The following is a 5,762-nucleotide window of genomic DNA, read 5'->3' as shown; positions in this document are numbered from 1 at the left end:
GTCATTGCCGGTGTTCAACACTATTACATCTCATTATAGCCTTTTGGTTTAGATGAAATTCCTGCGAATACGCTAGCTTTGCTGCTTCATGAGCCTTAGTGTTGTGATTTCTATTGACATGAAATACATGAACACAGCTCGAGGTTTTGAGAGCACAAAAATCTGTTAGAAGACCTCTGATAATCTACTGTACGGGCTGCAAGTTCGGCTCCCTTGCTGCTGCCGCCTTGGCCAATGTGAGGTTCATCTATTAAAATAGTAGCTTCCTTTATTCCCAACCTGTTCAAAGTTGTAGCTACTAATTTGATATTAGGGCTTCAGCATGAATTGCCGATTGAGCCATGATGGTAGTTGCTGCAATCTTCATGTGCCATCTTAATTGTCCTTCTTGTACATGCATGAAAATCCCTAGTCCTAGTTTCCCTGTTTGTTTCTGTTATGCTTGCTTGCTCCTGCTCGTTCCACGCTTCATCTGTAAAGACCTTAATCGGTGCTGAGAGCTCAACGTTGTCTACGGTACTCCCTCGATGTGTTTTCTTTCTCTCTGTTTGTATTTTCTTTCTCCTCCAGATGCTGTTGTTTCCTGTACAATTATATTTTGTTCAAAGACATACTGTTCTTTTTATAGCTTGAGCAGCAGAAAAGACATGAACTATCCAGCTGAGTTTCCACTCGCATTCTGGCTATGAGTTTGTTAATGTTCGTAGTGGTTGCCACTACAACGAATATTATTCGACTTTCTCTTGAAGAGTTCGTGTATGTGGTAATAATCGAGTACTCTTCGCAAGAGCTCGAAAGAGATAACATATTGGTCCATTGTACTCAAACTTAAGCCACAATGATACCCTATGCATGTATCATTTCTTTGGCATAATCCCGTTACTAGACAACCACTAGTAGAAAAAGGGTCAAATGTCAAGCACATTAGTGCCGTTTTGCTTTTGAGCCGGCACTAATGTGTGCATTAGTGCCGGTTCCAACGGCTAGCCGACCGCTTTCATTAGTACCGGTTCGTGGCCGACCTTTAGCACCGGTTCGTGCCACGGATCGGTACTAAAGTGAGTGGTGGCAGGATGTTGTCAGTCAGGGGTCCCTCCAGCACCTTTAGTACCGGTTCGTGGCACGAACCGGTGCTAAAGGTCGTCCTACATAAACCCTTCATCCACCCGAGCTCGCTCTGTTCTTCCCCTTTCCCCTCTCCTCTCTATTCTTCCCCTCTTCCTCTCGAGCTCATCACACATTTTGCCCAAAATTTGTCAAGATTTGAAGGCCCCCATCCATTCAAATGATCACAAAGGTTAGCAACTTTGTCCTTTCATCTCTCATTACTAGATTAGCTCTTGCAATGCTTTGTATAGTGATTAATTTATGAGTTTAGTAATTTGGGAGGAAATATATGTGCTAGTATTTGATTTATATGCAATTTGAGGTCAAAAAAATAACACTTAGTTTGCATATGTAGGTGTGGTTTACTTAGTGCCTTCTAAATCTCCGTCGTAACCACAGTCGATCGCCCTACCGTTCCGTCGCCGGCACCACCTTGTGGTGAGCCTCTTGTTCATGAATGTTTTACATTACCAAATTGATGTTTGTGTGATTTGGATATATAGTTACTCGTATAATTATCTTACCCGTACGTTGTTTGTTATACATAGTGCCATGGTTTTGATATCCGTCCCCGTTGGCCCTCGTCCTTGTTATGATTCGGATGTGGTATATTCTCTTTTAAAACTAGTTGTTGCATTTCGTGTTTATGACAAATTATGCCCATCAAGTTGACATAGATATTTTTGTCTAGGAGGTTTGTGAACCGGAAATTCCAACCAACCCTATTGTCGAGAGGTTAAATTTAGTTGAAAGAGAAAACGAGTATTTGAAAGAAAAATTGAAAAGAATTGAGGGGGAGAAGATGGAATTGGAGTTGCATGTTACCGATGTCGTCGATGATCACAAGATCAAGATGGAGAAAATGCGCTTGAAGATTAGAAAGATTAGAAATATGCCATTGATAGTGAGGCTTGGTATCATTATGCTGTTGGATCAATTGTTACCTTAGTTGCGATCTTGATCGCATTTGTTGTTGCATTTAAATTTTTTAGTTAGAGAGTTATTTGTTTGTTGCATTTAAGTCTTGTATGAACTTTATGTATGAACTTGTATTAATTTGGTCTTTTCGGTGTTGTGTAATGAAGATGAGCCGACAATGGATGTACGATGACCGATGCTCTCCCGAGTACATTAATGGCGTGCAAACTTTTCTGCTTGCGGCTGAGGCAAACAAGCAGGCGGATGATTTTATGCCTTGTCCATGTTTAGTCTGTAAGAATGATCACAATTACTCTACGTCAAGAACCATTCACGTCCACCTGTTTAAGTCCGGTTTCATGCCCCACTATAATCTTTGGACCAAGCACGGAGAAAGAGGGGTCATGATGGAAGACAATGAAGAAGAAGAGGACGACGACAGCTATCCTGGCCATGGGTTCCCTGAATACGATGATACAACAATGGGGGAAGAAGCTGAGCCGGCAATGCGGGAAGAAGTTGAAGAAGAGGCATCAGATGAGCCCGCTGATGATCTAGGTCGGGCCATTGCCGATGCAAAGAGAAACTGCGCAAGTGATTTGGAGAAGAAGAAGTTGCAGCGCATGTTAGAGGATCACAAGAAATTGTTGTACCCGAATTGCGAAGCTGACAAGAAAAAGTTGGGCACCACACTGGAATTGCTGCAATGGAAGGCAGAGAATGGTGTATCTGACAAGGGATTTGGAAAGTTGCTGGTAATGATAAAGAATATGCTTCCAAAGGACAACGAATTGCCTGAGAGTACGTACGAAGCAAAGAAGGCTGTCTGCCCTCTAGGGTTAGAGGTGCAGAAGATACATGCATGCCCTAATGACTGCATCCTCTACCGCGGTGAGTATGAGGATTTGAACGCTTGCCCGGTATGCGGTGCATTGCGCTATAAGATCAGGCGCGATGACCCTGGTGATGTCGAGGGCGAGCGCCCCAGGAAGAAGATTCCTGCCAAGGTGATGTGGTATGCTCCTATAATACCACGGTTGAAACGTTTGTTCCAAAACAAAGAGCATGCCAAGGCGATGCGATGGCACAGAGAAGACCGTAAGAAAGACGGAAAGTTGAGAGTACCCGCTGACGGGTCGCAGTGGAGAAAAATCGAGAGGCCATACATTGATTGCGCCCCGATTCCAGCGGGCTATGCTCGTGTCTTGGTTGATGAGGTGGTGGACCCATATTCGGGGCTAGAGCTGGAGGTGACGACGAGCACACACTGGGAGAGGCCATACATCGTATCATCCTATGGAGAAAGGATTGCATCATTTTTCGAAGCCCACCGACACCGCGTCTGCCGACTCCTCCTCGAAGTCCGCCACCGTGTCAGCAGACTCCCGCTCCTCCAAGTCCACGAACGCGTGAGCAGACTCCTGCTTCAAGTCCGGCACAGCGTCAGGCCACTCCTCCTGTTTCAAGTCCGACACCCTGTCAGGGCACACCTCCTGCTTCAAGTCCGGCACAGCGTCAGGCCACACCTCCTGCTTCAAGTCCGACACCGTGTCAGGCCACACCTCCTGCTTCAAGTCCGGCACAGCGTCAGGCCACTCCTCCTGCTCCAACTAAGCCACGTCAGCCGTCTCCGCCGCCTAAGCAATCGCAGAAGAGACACGCCGCAGCTATGGTGCGTAGCGGTACGAGTCGAGGTAGTACAGGAAGTACAGGCGGAGACAAGCGATATAAATATGGTCCAAGCAGCCTCGCTCCTCTTCCTCAGAGGCCTTACGACATGACCGAGGAGCAAAACGGTGCAATAGTGCGGGCCGAAGTGGACGCTCATTTTGGACCGAAACCCGCAACGCCGCCGAGGGAGAAAGTGCCTGAGGAAAAGATTGACCACTTCATTCGTATGGCTAGACCACCAGCTCCCAAGCCTGTTGACTCAGACTATGAGCGCCAAATCAGGAAGGCACATCGAGCACGACTACAGAAAGAAGCGAGCTCGAGCTCGAGCCAACAAGCAGCTGTCAAAAAATGCGGGAAAACGTTCCCCAGCTGGGAGAACAGGCGACGCAATCGACCCCCCCCGCTTGTTGTGCCAACAACACATGAGAGTACGCGCGCCCAATATTATTGTGGGAAAACCGTTTACGTTCCCGAGCTGGGCGATGTGGTAATAACCGAGGAGCATATAATGCAGGCTGAAATGCTCAAGATCACTGTTGGACAACTCCTCGATATCGAGCCCATGTCTCCGCTTAGAGGAGGAAATAAAACGGAAATATGTCCGGGACCAACCTTTGATCGAGCCCGAGGAGGTCAAGAACCTCCCAACGAGAATGTATGAATTGCATGATTGGTACATGAAAATTACCAAGATTTCTAATCGACAGTCCCTCATGGTGCAAGTCGAGGAAGATCATTACTTCAATAAGAAAGCTCTGTCCGTTGAGTATTCAGAACTATTTCAGTTATTCAATCAAGATGCACTCGACAAATCTATCGTCAGTTGCTATTGTCTGTAAGTGATTTCTTTCTGTATTTAAGTCTCAAGCTAGCTCTAGTGCTCATTGATTGATCATTAATTACCTGTAATTATATATCCTCACTATATATTCTTTTCTGTGGTATTATGCAGGATGAAGATGTATGAAATGAAAAAAGCTGGACGCTATGGCATTGGGTTCATTGACCCAAATACCGTTAATGAATACACATGGAAATTGGAATGGTGTAGACAAGATGTAGAGAAAAACATGGTAGAGTTCTTGAAGCGCCTCAATAGCAATGAAGATATACTACTTCCTTACAACTTCGAGTGAGTCACACTGTCTTGTACTACAAATTCTGTTTTTGCTTACTAGCTAGATGTTAATAAGTGTATAGGGTTTAGGGCTATAGTTGATTAGTGTTACGCACATGCCCGCTTAATTTATACATGCAAACGTATGCGCATGCAGCTTCCACTGGATCTTGTTAGACATTAAAGTTGACGAAGGAAAAATTGAAGTACTGGACTCACTACTTAAAAAAGATAGTGACTACAGCATCGTGAAGGGGATAGTCGACAGGTTATTTCAATCATTATTAACTATATCTCGGCCTATTTAGTTCGTCATTTCCTGATATGAACTATTTTTAACAACCTCTTTATTAATTTTCTTTGCCGGCGGGCAGGGCTTGGGCAAAGTACATCAAGGTGACTCCAGGAAAATTGCGACAAAAGCTATGTTGGTATCGACCCAAGGTAAGTAATTAAGTAGTACTAGCTAGCTACCATATCTTTAATTCTTGTTTTAATACCATTAATTAATTAACATGCTTGATTAATTATTATCTGATTAAATTCTATTCTCGTAAAGGTCCTGAAGTAGGCGCCGGGGACTAAGTGTGTGCATACTACGTTTGCGAGAACATTCGCATGATGGCATCCGAAAGGAGCAGATCTGATAGACAGGACTGGGTACGTTTGCCAGAACACTATTCAGAAATCTTACATGATTGTCGATATCTAGTCACATAACTAATACACATGCATATTGATCTCCTTCTTAACAGTTCAAAGAGGTGCGGGACCAGCTCCTACCAGAGGAGCGCATATGAGCACTTCAAGAGGATATAGCGGGATTTTTGCTTGACCAGGTCATAGATCCCAAAGGAGAATACTATTACCCGCTACCGCCCCCATGAACCACTTGTCATCGTGCTCCGAAGGCACCAAGGCAACATATAGGAGAAATTGTATATAT

This window comes from Triticum aestivum, chromosome 2D (assembly GCF_018294505.1).
Source record: "Triticum aestivum cultivar Chinese Spring chromosome 2D, IWGSC CS RefSeq v2.1, whole genome shotgun sequence".
NCBI lineage: Eukaryota > Viridiplantae > Streptophyta > Magnoliopsida > Poales > Poaceae > Triticum > Triticum aestivum.
Note: the sequence above shows the minus strand (reverse complement) of the source record.